Raw genomic sequence first — 15,016 nt, forward strand, 5'->3', positions numbered from 1 at the left:
CTGCCCCACAGAGGCAGACATCCTTGCCTGCCTGTAGAGGATCAAGGCACTCAGTCAATGCAGGCTGAAAAGTAGCCTGAGAGCTTGCTGTTAGGTGGGGCCAGTCCTTAGGGCGGGTTGCCTGCCCTGGCTGAACTGGATTAAATCTGTGCTCTAGTGGATGTGGCAGATGCCTGGTCTAACAGCCCAAGGGATGCACCTCAATGGCCCCCACTGGTGTCCCTATCAGCACCCTGGACCAGTTCAGAACAACAGCCCCCACCAATGTCTCAGTCTCCTGAGAGGATCCTCCTCTCATCAAGATGCCCCCAGAGCCCACCAGGTGAGTCTTGTTTCACCAAAGGACAGTCAGCCTTCTCTCTGGTGATTTTAGGTTGCTGCAATGAGTGAGTTTGTGCGTGGACCCTTTAAGACCCGGATCTTTTTGGCTTTTGGCCGATAGCTTTTCTGGGGTGTCCTCGCTGCAGTTAACAGCCAGCAAAGCCACACAGTAAGACCCCCATCTCAGTTGGGCTGAGTCCGAAGGATGGTTATAGCAGTATTGCCCCCGCTCTGGACCTCACTCCTCCAGGGAGGGCTCGTACCTTAGGTTGGCTCCCACCTGGCCAGCTGAGAAGCTCCGCTGCTCCCAAAGGTGGCTTTTTTCCTCTCCTGCCAGAGTTACTGCCTCTCCTCTTTCGTCAGGACTGTCCCTTGTCGTGGGTTTCTTTTTATCCAGGTTTCAGTTTTCAATCCAGGGTGATTCTTCCCAAAATTGTTGTAACCTGGTTGTGTTCGTGGGAGGAGGCGAGTTCAATGTCTGCTCACAGCGCCATCTTGATGAGATCAGCCTAATTTTCCTTTAATTTTCACTGCCATATGAGTATTTCAATTACTGCAACTCACAACTAATTTTTTTTTTTTTGAGGAAGATTAGTTCTGAGCTGACCACTGCCAGTCCTCCTCTTTTTGCTGAGGAAGACTGGCCCTAAGCTAACATCCGTGCCCCTCTTCCTCTACTTTATATGTGGGACCCTTGCCACAGCATGGCGTGCCAAGCAGTGCCGTGTTGCACCTGGGATCTGAACCTGTGAACCCCGGGCTGCTGAGAAGCAGAACATGGAAACTTAACAGCTGCACCACCGAACCGGCCCCTAAAATGGTTTTAAAGACTAGTACGTGCCACATGTTTGTTCAAAAACAGCTTAAAAAACAAAATTAGTATATGATGCTATAAAATATTGAATAGAATTTTAATGAATATTTCTCCTCATCTTCATATATTCAATTACGTTACACAATAGAAAGACCTTATAATGGTATCATGGAAAAACTTAACCTATAAAACTTGTAAAAAGTGATGGGTAATATAAAATAAACATTATTTTAAAGATGTAGATAAACTGGCAAGAAAGTAAGAGAAATTCCTCAGGGCCAACAATGAGGATGAGGTGGAAAGGAAGAATCTTAAGTGGTCTCCGTGGTTTTAACTTTCCTGGGGGCACTACCAGTCTCAGTATCAAAGAGACTTTCTTTAATTGTAATATAGAGGAAGACAAGAGGCAAGACTTTGAACTTGTGCAAAGCATGGAGTTTTTACTGAAATTCTCTCAAATAGCCAGTCCTATTGAAGGGCTACAACTTCAGTGAAAAAATGGAAATGAAAATAATTCTGGTCACTGTCAAAGAGAAACAATATGAAATCTTGTCTCTCTTCACTTGACTGCTGAACAGGATAAAAATCGCACCTAAGAATTGGTAACAACAGGCCTGCTTTCAATTTAATGTTCAAATATGCAGTTTCTGTTTGTTGCAATGTGTGGTGCTGTGCTGGGCTTAAAATCAACCTAGCAGATCTGGCTAGACAAAAACAACAAAATTTTGTAGAGAAATACACTAAGATGCTTTCACAGTCTAATTCAAATCACATGAAAAGAAAGCCTCCAGGACCATAGGGGTCAGCAAAACAACAAACGGCAGAAAGAAACAACCTCTCACATTCCTAGTCATTGAATTAGCATGTATAGATGCTAGTTTGCATATATGAATTATCAAAGAAATAAAAATGGAACCAAATACATAAGGAATATACCAGACCAAAAAAAGGCAAGACATATTTAAAAGAGAAAGAAATAATATATATATTTAAAAAATAAAAATTATATAATGTAGTTATATGATTATAATTTATCTATACATAATTTTATAATATAATTATAGTTCATATATATTTTTATTCTTTCAAATGCAATGGCTGGATAAACAGCAGATTAGATAGTATGCATAGATGAAAGTGAATTGGAAAACTAGATGATAGACAAAGACATAGCAAATAGAAAAGTGAGGTTAAAGATGAGGATAAAAGATGAGTAGGAATTCAACAGAGTTGCAGAATGGGAAGTACTATTCAAAGAGATAATGCATGAAGATTTTCTAGACTTGATGAAAGACATGAATACTCCATTTCTAAACAACTCCACAAATGAGATTTTCAAAGAAGTGCACAAAAATTATTTATAGGATAAAATTCTCATAGCTATAATTATATATGTAATTATATATACATAATATGCATACATAAATTTATACATATTGATGTAATATATGTATGTATGTGTATATAATAAAGGACGTTCAAAAAAGAATGATAAATTTATTTGTTATATTCATCAAGTGAACATGAGAGAGAAAATGGATTTGTAGGAACTATGTGACTACGTGTATCAACATGGATAAATTTTAAAACATAATATTGAAACAAATAGTAAATTGCAGAATGATCAATTCAGGAAGGCACTATTTGCAAAAATTTCCAAAGCTGTAAAATCAAATAGTCTTGTTTTGGGGTTATACACATGAAGTAGCAGTATAAATACATGCAGAAGAACGACAAATGCCAAATTCAGCACAGTTTCTATTTTGCAGTGCGGGGGCAGTGTGTGTGTGTGTGTTTAGTAAAATGATCAAGGAAATACACAGAACACTTTCACTTTGTTTTTAACGTTTTATATCTTTTCCTGTAAAATTGAGTATATGACTTATTTATATTATCCTCTGTGACTTTAGATGTGAAATAGTTCATCGCTTTATAACAGAGAAAATGGTAGTTAGTCCTGGAGATAGTAGCTATGGACACTTCAAGAAGTTTTGCTCTAAAGAGGGCAAGCACAGAAATGAGATAGTAAGTAAAAACGGATAGGATTAAGGGAGGTTTTTTTGTTTGTTTGTTTTGTTTTTTAAGCAGTTTGTATGCCTAAGGGAATTACCCATTTCAAAATTGAATTCTTGGGTATGTGGAAAAAAAGAGAGCAGAGGATAGAGAGACATCTTTCCTTAAACAGGAACATGGGCCCTTCTTCCTTCCATTTCAACCATCCCTCTTGTACTAATTATCAAAGACACCTGACATTTTGCCAGCCCAATGTCTCTATTTCACTCAAAGATGTTACCTTTCCACCATTTTGTGTAGCCTTGGTGGGATGGTCAATATAAATGCCTTTTCTTTTGATATTCCAAGCTGTAGGCATATAACCCAAGCTAGGTAGAGTTATTAAGCTAAGGCTAGACCTACAATAATTCAGTCGTTTAAAGAAAATAAGAGCTTATTTCTCTTCCACATAGTAGTTCAAGCTGACTCTGCTTTACAAGGTCATTCGGAGACCTAGCATATTTCTCTCCTATTTATCCATCATCCACTAGGGCCTTGTCCCTTTCTGTTGGAAAAAGAAAGTTTCAGGCACATTTGTGTTCTAGCTAAAGGAAGGATGGAGAGGGCAGGGACTTAGCCATCAAAAGTAGGCTGGAAACTGGTCCACATCACCACACTTGAGGAGAATATTGTCGCATGGCCACAAGTAGGGGGAAGAGTTAACTGAGAAATGTGGCCGAGTCACGAGATCAGGAAGCAGGGAAGAGGGTTTTGTCAGACAACTGCTGTGCCTCATCTCACCAACTCAATTCTGGTTTCTTCTTGAATTATGAGTCTTGACATGATGACCCAGGGACAACAAAAGAGTTTAATAGTAAGGAATAAACTGAACTCTAGTTTCGTTTCTATTTCATAGATCATTGCAGTGCTTTGGCTCTGCTCTTTGATGTGAGACTTTTCAGCTTTCCCCTCAGTTCTTGCAGCCTCTTCATGTAAATCCAGTATACATTTTCTGTTCAAGTTAGCCAGATTGGGTTTATTTGGCTTGTATACAAAGAGTCCTAAAAATTACAAAATAAGATATTAAACAAAATGAAAGTTACTCTTTAATGTACAATATATTTAGGTCCTATAAATCATCTATAGGCAAAACACTTGAATTTATGCACTCATAGGGCTTCCAACTTCAAAAATGTCTTGTTGACAATTGCTGCCTTATTCTTTTTGGAAATAATATTGCTTTTTTAATCGTGGTTATTGGTACTGTCTTATGGCTTATTCTGTTTTTCTTCACTTGTAATTTTTAATTTAACCTTCTCTTCTAACTTAAATGTGTATATTATATGCATGGCTTAAATGTATATGCATGCATAGTTTTAAAACACAACTTCATCTTAAATTCCATCTGACTTTCAGTTAGATTAAACATACCTGAATTACAGCTGTTTGTATTCAGGTTGGTTGGAAAAAAATATTTCTAGAAAAACCTATCTGCGTGTTCTTAGAAGTGGGCATTTAAATTGCACGCTGTAATGAAATAGATGTCTACTTAATTACCCAAGGCTTAAAAACTTATAATTAAGACCCCAGAACTCAAAAACATAGATCTCATGGAATTTTACGTCATGTATTTTTGAAACACACACACAAATGTGTATATAAATGTGGAAATCCAGTAATCTGCTCTAAAAATAAGCACCTTGTATCATTAGGGGTTATGTACTTTTGATTTATCTCTACCTTCTATTTTAATTATCAGATGTCAAGTGATGCTGTTTGACTGGAATCAATCTAAACTCACATAAATTTGGACATCATTAAGTGATGTTTCGATGATTTGCAAATGATTTATACCAAAAAGGATAGTGTTAAAGATTTACTGAGACCTATAATTTGTGATTTACAGGTTTTGCTGGGGAGTCTGCCATGGTGTTGACTAAATTCCAAAGACTAGGTGAATGCTATAAAAATGAGGATTTAGACATCTAGTAAGTCAGGATCACACTTTTGTTTCCCTAAACTATTACAGTTCTATTCAATTGTGAAAGGTAAGTCTTATTAAGAAAAATAAAACTGGTTGTTTATTTCTCTGTCCAATTGTACTCTACCTTAGAAAAAAATAATTTCTGAGTTCTGAGCTAAAGGGGTTGTAAATAAAAGCACCAATGGAAATAGCTCTAAAATTAATTAGTAATAATTTTTCTCCTCTCCTCAAAATACCATAGTGAACTAAATTATAGAACTGTCATAGATCTCTACAAAGGAAGTTTTTAATTAAAACCTAAAAGTCATTTACATAATCACACAGAAAAGATTGTGAATATAAATTCTTTTGTTATTTTCAATATAAATTGCTATCATTTGATTGCGTAGCCTTGTAGTCTTAGTACATGAAATCACTTTAAATGCAAATTCAAATAATGACTATATGCAATTATTTGTATGTATTCATTGCTATTCAGTACATAAACATATGAAAATTTAGAAATAAATATTAAGAAGTCCTGCCTTTAAAAATATTTTCTCATTTTCTGATACTTAAAAATATGATCCATCAATTTAACTGTTATAACCTATGGTTTTAGAGAGGAAAAAATGTGACCATATTGAATTTGCTTGTTTGGAATGGCACTGAAAAAGAAAATCAAATCCAATACTTTGAATAGAAATGATAGGTATTCAAAGGTGATTTTGCTCAGCAAAATCGACAGAGCAATGAACTTCTTAGATGTACTACCCAACAATGACTTTGACATTCACTTGAATAGAAAGCCCTTCCAGGAGTTTTCTGGGAAAAGTAAAGGGCATTTTGGTTGGATTAGTTCACCCAGAATTTTTGTTTCTATTTTCATTCAGAGTTTCATTAGCGTTTCAACAATAAAAGCTTTTAGGTGATGAACCATAGGCACCTTAAGGAACATCTACATCTTTCAAATTTTGACGCATATTTAACAAGAATCTCAAATACTCCCAATTTCTTACTCTTAATATATTAACAAATCATATAATTTTCATTTTTAGTATGTTTTTTTCTAAAGTCTTTAGCTTCGTTGACACCACACTTTTATATGCCTCCTTTCCCTCTTCTGGGGAGTATTCATGAAGAATATCAGGAGTAAGAGAAGCTTGTAAAAGTTCAATGGTGTCTTAAACTCACTGTACCAAAACTTATCATTGATAGAGAACAAGACATTGCTGCAGTTAATATCGTGAATCTGGCATAAAATTCAGCTTCTATTAATAATGAAAAAATGTCTTTATTGGGCCAAATTCCATTTAGTGGAGGGTGATTTACATGCCTGATGTTTAAAGAATACTTTAGTGAGTACAGTATATATCATAATAGAGGAGAACAGCCTATGCTTATTTCTCAATATTTCTCTGAGATGATACAAAACAAGTGTCTTAAATTCTTGTTCTGAAGTTTCTCAAGTCTCCTAAAGAACACAAGACTCGTGAAATCCAGGAGGGTACTTGGTCCATTATAGGTAAAGGAAATCCCAGTGTTGTCTCCAGAATAAAAGACAAACCACACTTTTTGATGACTCCTCACTAAAGGCTATTTAGAAGGAACTCCATTCACCAAATATGTTTTTTGGCGCTCTCTTTATATCAAGGAGTAAAGATATTAAACAATATGCCATCCATCCAAAACATGCTCCTATATGGTCCTTTAGAGTTTCTCTGTCTGTGATCCTGAAGAATACCAACTGTTCTCCATTTCTCCAGATTTGTTGTGAACAACAGGTGATACCAAAAGAGGTGAGGTAGGATGGAACAGATTAGACTGAAACACCATCTCTTGTGATTTTGAAGTTCTGAGTAGAAAACATAAGACTTAGAAGTAGTTGGTCCTTTCTTATCATGATCTAGAGAAAGGTTAAATAGTAGAAAAAGCAAGCCAAATGTTGGCTTTGTAAATGGTGTTAAGTAATAGTATTAGGTTTGCTGGAACAAATTTATTTTATTTTAAGCAGTGAGAGAAAAAGTGTTTAATGGTAGAATATCAAATACTGTGAAGTTCAAGGGCTGCGACATGAAGAGAAGAGGCCATAAAACCAGCAGTTCTCTGAAGGCTGGAGTAGGAAAGATGAGAAGGACTCTTAATATGCTGAGATATCTCCAAACCCATACTCACAGAATGGATAAAAGTGACCTAACAATTTTATCAAGAAATGATACATAAATATTGCTAGTCTTATGTTAAATGCAGGGTGAAAGTTATTCAAAGGAAGAGTTGTAATAAAAAAGTACTTCAACTAAAATCTACAAATGCCTATGGGTATCCTCAACTGAGGATGTGTATTAATGTCCTGCCTGCGTCAACTTAATATGGGAAAATCTTCGATTTAAGGGTGAACTGTGAACCTGATGGCTCAGTAGAAATAATCAAGGGATGACCCTGCCTTTGCTCCAAATAACCACACTTTGCTAAAATTTTGTCCACTTGTTATTTAGACTGTATTAATATGGTTGAAACAAGATGAAAGTTCTCTTTGTTTCTGGCTCTTCTGACTCATGACACTGTACTTTGATGTCCAAATGTATTGTTACAACCCTTGTCATTTGGACTAGTTTCTGTAAAAAAGAATGACCTTTAGTTCTTTCTTTGGGCCAGCAGAAAATGCTGGCATGTCCATGAGGATAGAGAGGACCATTTCCACTAAGAGGAAAGACAGAGTTGTATATGATTTAAATATTTTGAAACACCTTCCATTTTCTTCTTTTGAACATTTGAACACATTCTGCTCTGTTCCAAGCCTTAATTTTATGAACAACATCACGATGAATTGGACCGAACTCCAAATATATAGTAGGCCTGAAGTCTAATCTCTACTTCCTACTAGACCATTATTATAAGTAAATTGTTAATTTTTCTGAACCTTGTGCAGCACACAGTGTCTACTACGTGGTAGGTTGCACACTGTAGGTTGATAAGTCTGAATCTGTCAGTTGAAAACAGCATGTGCATGTTTATCTGCAACAAATGTTTGCTCAACTGGAATTCCCTAGTGAAAATGCTCAGGAGTAGGCTTCTCTACGACAGTGGTCTTCAAACTAGGGTAGTACTTTTCAGATTCTCAACTTTCGTTTCCCTTCTTTTACAAATGGGTCAACCTGAGAACAGAACTGAGGTGAGCTTCATCCCAGATTCCCATCGTTCTCTCCCTGTCTTCTTTCACATCATCTTTTCCCTGCCTAATACAAAAGACAGACCTCACAAGCATTCTGGATTTTAACTTAAAACAATCCCAAAGCTCCAAGATTCAAAATCTCAGAAATGCCAAGAAGAAACACAAATCAAACAGACAAAAAGTCAATGACTTCAACGACCTGACAATATTCTGATAACAAAACTTTTCATAACATAGATAATTTCTGGTTTGCTTTCAACTAAATTGAAGGAGAACTAATCAAGCTTCCAGCTGATAATTATGAGAACAATTGCTACAACAGTGTTAATATAACAATAGGAATATGTTTTAGAGAACAGAGCATTATAAAAGCAAGAACACTCTTTCCCTTCCCGTAAACTTATTTAGGTAAAAAAGCTTTCTTAGCTTTTACTTCTATAAAATAAAAAATTATATAGGAATGGAATTGATGCAGAACCCTAAGCCTAGCAAAAATAATATTCATCTATAGGTATATGAAGTAATTAAAAACCTCTCCATCCATGTCATTATCAGAAGCATGCTCAATAAAACTATAGTTATTATATTTAATAATTATGTATCAAAACATATATATTTATGGTATGATGGATTTTAAACTAGTAAGACTATAATGACAATTCACTCAAAAAACATGCTTTAACACTTACAGCCTTAGGATACAAACAAAAATTTTAAATGTCATTTATTCTTGCTGCAGATCCAGAAGTTAGTAAGTTCTAGGCACCAGCTACAGTGTAGACAGAGTAAAAGCAGGGACGGGCTCAGAGTGGGGGTGCCCTGGAAGGTGCCCTGGAGGATTTAGTCTCCTCCTTGTCACTTTCACTGTGATTCCCACCTTTCTCCTCCCTCCTTATGTCCTGCTTCCACCCAGGAGCAACCAGTCATAGCTTCTGGGCTTGATGCTTCATATCCAGGCAGAGAGGAAGAAACTGAGTGTGAACTCAAAGAGAGCTGAGAACACTTTAAAAAGTGTTATTAAAATGAAACGAAAGTCAAAACTGGTTTCATAGTCCCCAAAGTTCAGAGAATTGTTGTCAATGTTGGTATTTTGTCTCAGGGCAACAACCTCATATATTCCTAGTTGTTCTTCTTAGTAGTTACTTTTCTTGAATGGGGAAGAGAGGGGACTAACTATGATTTTTTTCAGAACATACAGGACCACAACTCCTCTCCCAACCCTGGCAAATATCAAGCTGTAGTCATTGTTCCCCTCTAATTTACCCCTCAATTGAAGTAATAACCAAGCCATATAAGACTACATTTCTCAGTACTGAGAAAATGATGAAAACATAAATTCTTTTTTGAATGTTTACTAATAAATACAAGAAGCATGATGGTTGTACTTAAATCTGAAAAATGTATAAAAAATATACTTCATTGCCATAATTAGATTATATGTCCTTTATTTGTAGTTCCTACTATACATTTATTAGGATTTTTAAAATATTTTCATTTGACATTTAGAAGGGAAGTTACCTGTATTTTATCTTGGGAATTATTTGAGAATAAGAATGCTACATATGCAGGAGCACCATGTAAGACATTTTATCTTTACTTTTCTTGCAGCCATGTTTTTCTTTACTTTCCACTGCTAGTGCGGTTTTCAGCTTTAACAATTACGAAGATATAGACAAAATTTATGATGACATGTTTTGCCCAATGATTTCTAATATTTCAGATTACAGTTTCAAGATAAACAGACACACATGCACACACAAAGAAATTTTCTTTGGAATAACACTTCCATGAGCTTTTCTTTTCTTGCACAAACATTAATTATTGCTTCTATTCAGACTGATTTTCTCAAGCTAATAAAGATGACCCTGTGGCCTCATACATATAGTTCCTCACATAAACTTAACTCAATCTCAAAAATAGTATTTGTACCTTATAAAAAATATGTAGTGGTTTTCATATTTGCATGTTTACAACTTTAAGGAATTCAAAACTAAGCAAGCTGGAGCAACCTCCTGGGACCAGGAATATAATAGTGCAGCTGAGCTGCTGAAGATTCTGCACAGACATATAAAAAGCAATAGCAACAGAATAGTAAAAGAGCATCTTAATAGCAGCTAGTTTAAAGACCCTGTTATTTCTAATAGAAAAGTGTTCCAAAGTATCTTAGTAAACACAGTTGAGTTGAATCACACCTACTTCCCCCTTGGATTCTCTCCCCCTGGTCAAGTTGGACACACCCCAGGATGGATCACTATAGTTCTCAACCCCTACTGTCCATGCCTTGTATAATCCCTTTCCCTTGAGTGTGAGTGGGGCCAATAACTTGCTTCTAGACAATGAAATAAGGCAAAAGTAATGAAATGCCACTTCTATGGCAAAGGTGAAGGGATTTATGGATGTAATTAAGATCTCAAATTAATAAATTCAATAGATTAAGAAGGAGATTATCCTGGGTGAGCCTGACTTAATCAGCTGAAAACCTTAAAAAAAGAACTGAGTCTTCTTGAGTTGAAAGACTTCAAGAAGGAATTTCCTGATTGTTTTGAGGAAGTATGTGTCCATGTGTCAAGGAATGGTGGGTGGCCTGTAGGAACTGCAAGATGCCTATGGTTGCTAAGAACACCCTCCAGCTGGCAGCAAGAATCCGCAGCCCTTAGCTCTGTAGCTACAAGGAAATCAATTCTGTCAATAACTTGAGTAAGCATAGAAGTGGACCCCTCCCCAGCTGAGCCTCCAGATGAGAATTCAGCCCAATCAACACCTTGATTGTCACTTTGTGAGTCCTTGATGAGAGGAACCAGATAAGTGATAGATGTTGCCTGGATTCCCAACCCACAGAGACCGTGAAATAATGAGTGGCTGTTATTTTAAGCTGATAAATTTGTGGTAGTTTGTTATGCAGCATAAGTAAACTAATATACTTATGTTTCAGAAAAGAAAAAGATACACTTCAAGGATATTGTTGTTATCCAAGAGAGAATTCAAGTCAATGCTGAAGTGGTTGATATTAGAGTTATTATCCTCGCCTCTCTTTTTAGTTAGCTTATTTTATTTTACTTTTGCATAGTCTCTTCTGAAATGAGTCTTAACTGTAAAATCAATTTCAAATATGCTTCTTAATGTCTCTTTAAAATTTATGTACTTTTATTATTTTAGTAAAATATTTATGTTATATTTTAATGCGTTAGTCACCTATAATAGCATTTGGTTAAGCAATACCATATTCCGGTGTCCAGAGAAGGGTGTCAATGTTCAATTCTGTTTCTCTGCTCCATTTGTCTATATCCTGCCTTGAAGAAACACTCCAATATTGTTGAAATGTGCTGGAAAAGGACATTTAAATTCTAGTTGGTGGTTCTAGCCAATATATTGCTTTGTGATCCTGGGGGTCTTTAGCACGCTGGAACTCATTTCCCCTACCTGTCTCGGTTTCCTTTCTCATTCAGGGTTTTGTTCTCAGTAATATATATAAGTACTTGAAAAGCACAACGGTCAAAATAAGTATGAAGGATTAAGAACCTGAAAAATTATGTAATGATGTATGTGATACCATGTGTGATGCAAATAATAAACTTAAGAAACTAAGTGTAGTATCAGCCTTGGAACCAGTGTGACCTGAGGAATGGAGAGCCCTGGTCCAGAGCATCAGAATACATCTGCCGTGCCCTCTTCTCATCAGATGCAACTTGTTTAGTGTTCTTTCACGGACACATTGTTTTGCACACTCGTGTCCAGTACCATCTGGATTGTCAGGTGTACCTAACATCCTCACATGTTTCAGTTGCATATCTCACTTTCTATACGCCCCTTCCTCACTGTATGATTCTGCTTCCGTGCTACTGTTTTTCAGCGGAAAGACTTCAGGGCCTAAACTAACTCCACACAGCGAGCGTTTGCTTCCTCAACCTCATTGGTGTCTTGTTGGCAACAGTGGCCCCCACAGCAGCCACAATTTGCTCTTTTTGAATGTATCTTTCTACTTTAATTATTAACTTTCTGCTCTACTCATTATGTTATCTATTTAACAAATTCAAAACTATGTCAAATCCTTTGTTTCTTAATAAAATTGGATGCTTTTTCATTTTTTCTCTCATTAGTTAATACGTTTTCAACATAAGAAACACACATATCAAGAGCATACCACCAGCCAGGAACTGTACTAAGTGCTGAAAAGTATGCTTTTGCCTACAAGGATTTTACAATATGCTGGGGTGGGCAGAGATGTCAAATATATCTCACCTCCTATATGCCCTCTTCCTCACTGCCCCAGTAACACTGAATTCTGTGTCCCGGGCAGCACATTTCAAGGAAAGGACTACCAGGGAAACTATTCTCTTTACCTTGCATAGAGTACCTCCCACTTTCCTGCAAACTGACTCCATGTAGCCACAGTTGCAGCAAGTTTAGTCCAGTGCATAAGTGGTATGAATAAGGTATCCACAGGGTGCAGTAGGACTCCAGAAGAGGGTGTGTGACTCAGATTGAGTGCTTTTCATGAATATCTGCCTGAGGTTTGCTTGCACTAAGATTTGTAGCACTGTGTAAAGTCTAGGTCAGAGGAAGACAAATGGACAATTAACCTTGACCAAGAGGGGAAGCTCTCACTTTGAAAAGGGAGTGAAAAAGCACAGATGAAGCCATTACTTTAAAAACAAACGTGCAAATAAGCAAAAACGACCTGGGTTATGCTGAACGTGAGATGGTAGTGGCAGAGTTCCTGTAAGACTGTGCTCATTGCTTGCCTCTTTTTTTTCTTTTTTGAGGAAGATTAGCCCTGAGCTAACATCTGCCGCCAATCCTCCTCTTTTTACTGAGGAAGATTGCCCCTGAGCTAAGATCCATGCCCATCATCCTCTACTTTATATGTGGGATGCCTGTCATTGCTTGATAAGCAGTGGGTAGGTCCACACCCGGGATCTGAACCAGTGAACCCCAGCTGCCACAGCAGAGCACTCGAACTGAACTGCTATGCCAGCAAGCTGGTCCCTGCTTTCCTCTTTTTGGTTTCTATATTGAAAGTTTTTTCAGATCTCTTGACTTCTGATTGTATAATCCAGGTGTTGGTTCTGAGCCCTTGACAGGTGAAGCTCTGACTCTATCTGCTGATTGGATGTTCCCAAGAGACTAAAAGCTGTCTGTCTACTCCCTCTGTCTTCCATGAAATACCAGAGTCTTACATTATCATGGCACTTTCTTCGTCTGGATAGACCTTGCTCACATGCATTTTCTTGACAACTCTTTCAGGCTTCAAAAATAGTTCACTGATACAAAGACAAACATAGACTTTATTGAATATGTCAAAGAGGAGATAGACAAAAGAGAGTGGAGGAGGGTGGGCGAGGCATGGTGGGTAAAAGTCGTATCTTTTCTCTTTTCTCGAATTTCCTCTTCAGCTGCCCCAGCTGCCTGTTCTTATGGCCCTTTTCCTGCAATGAGTCCAGACCCAATGACTTCTCACCCCTTCATCTAGACTTTACTCTAGAATCTTTAATGATTGTTCCTCTGTCTTTGCAGAATAGCCTCCTCTCTTTTCTGAAGTGTGAGTGCTGGCTTAAATGGGGACTTTGAAGAACACATCTTTCATTCCAAGCTCAAGTTTTAAAATTATCTCAAAGACAATGAATTCTGGTGAAGAGGCCAAATTCAGAGTTACTTTTCAGCCTTGAATATTTACTTACATTCGGTTTTTCTCCAAAGTCTGACACATGAACTGGCTTGTCTTTAAAAGATTATGGAACTGACTTTGTTGAGCCAATATGTCATGTATGAAGATGATGTCACTATTTCAACATCTGTGGAACATGGTCTTTGGGCTGTTTCTGTAGTGACTGAAATACATTATCATGGGAAACAGAATAGGCATTATGAAGAATTGAATTGGCATTGTTTAATAGTATCATATCTACTTAAATTTTATAGATATTATAGCACGAATTTAGTGATCACATAATTGAAAAGGACTTTTGCCCTTGTGACGACTAATGGTCATGTTTAGTAGTTTATATGTACACTGCAGTAAGAGAGTCTGGGCTCAAATCTTGAATCCAGAATTGACTGCTGGGTATCCTTAGCAAAAATGCTTCGTTTCCATTCCTCAGTTTCCTTACCTTTTAGATTGAAATTCACTGATTATTTCACAGGATATCCTAGGTAGATTCATAACCTAATTTATCTCAAATTCTTCATCAATCAAGAAAGAAGGAATTCCCATTCACTGGGTTTTGACTGGGTTAAGTAAAAGCACGTGTTCGGTGCTCAGGGAAGTGTCTGGAGCACGGGAGATACTTTAGAACTTTTGTGAATACATTCCTCCCCCAATTTCTTCTCTTCTCCCACTCTGAACCCCTTCTAGTGTGTCTCATTTATGAAGAAAGCTCGAAGTAGATGAGAACTAGACACATTACGTTTTGAACCATTTTATCAGGCAGCACATAAGCTCTTCAAATGTAATTACTGTTGCTCCATGATGGGCTTGCTGGGCAACTGCCATTGCACAGAATTACTTATTTGTTTCATTAGATGTTATTTTTTCTTTATTTTCCTCATCTTTAATAAATTGTATCAAGATGCACAGGAAAGGTTTTGTGGACTTCCTTGTTGATCCTGAGGGTTTCAGAGGATTAAATATAAAAGAAAATTGCTATTTTTCCCTTTTCACACAAGAGCCATCCATTCAACCGAGAGAGAGGCAGACATCTCTCCCAGAGCACCTTGGCGTGCAGTGAAATATTGGTATTCGAATTAGAGTCTAATC

Source organism: Equus przewalskii, chromosome 7, assembly GCF_037783145.1.
Source record: "Equus przewalskii isolate Varuska chromosome 7, EquPr2, whole genome shotgun sequence".
Classification (NCBI taxonomy): domain Eukaryota; kingdom Metazoa; phylum Chordata; class Mammalia; order Perissodactyla; family Equidae; genus Equus; species Equus przewalskii.